Source organism: Crocuta crocuta, unplaced genomic scaffold, assembly GCF_008692635.1.
Source record: "Crocuta crocuta isolate KB4526 unplaced genomic scaffold, BGI_CrCroc_1.0 scaffold218, whole genome shotgun sequence".
NCBI lineage: Eukaryota > Metazoa > Chordata > Mammalia > Carnivora > Hyaenidae > Crocuta > Crocuta crocuta.
In genome coordinates, this window is record NW_027533170.1 from 8,698,027 (window position 1) to 8,698,743 (window position 717).

Sequence of the window (717 nt, forward strand, 5' to 3'; positions counted from 1 at the left end):
AGTCGCGGTGAGTAGGGCGCGGGGAGCAGCCCCTGCCCGAGAGACACTGACTGCCCCCTGACGCCGCCCGGCAGCTTTGAGACTTCCCCAGCGCCCGCAACTCCTCGGGTCTGGCTCGGGGGAGGCTGACATGGCAGGGACCGAGCGGCTGGCATCTGCGGGAAATGGTATTGTGGCATTACTTTGGGAAAACATGACCTTAGTAAGGACCTTACATTAAGGCCCCGGCTGGGAAGGCTGGTGAACGGTGGCTGAAAGGTGGTTCTTCCAGACTCGATTCTGAGATTTTGAGAACTTTTGGGGGGGAACAGACTGGCAAAGTGTTGCCTCTGACAGTGGCCTAATTTATTCTGCGAATGTCTGTAGGGTCGCTTTGAAGAGTCAGGGCTTACATGGAAATAAGTCGGCCTTAGTTGTCTAAACTGTTCTGGACGGAAAAATCCAAAAATCTTGGGAAATTGTAGTAAAAGGCATCATACTGCTCGTGAGTTGTAAGAAAGTATTGCGTTTAGGCAGTCCAGAAATTCGTGATGCCAGCAATATTGTTGACAGTTCCCGTTTTCATTTATAAGCCTATTTAAAATCTTTGATGATGTTGGGAAATTTGTTGGTTAGAGGTTTACCTCCCTGAAACTGACTTATGAAAGGAAGACAGTTAAGAGGTGTTTTGTTGTGGTGGTGGTGGTGGTGGTGGTGGTGGTGGTGGTGGTGGTGGTG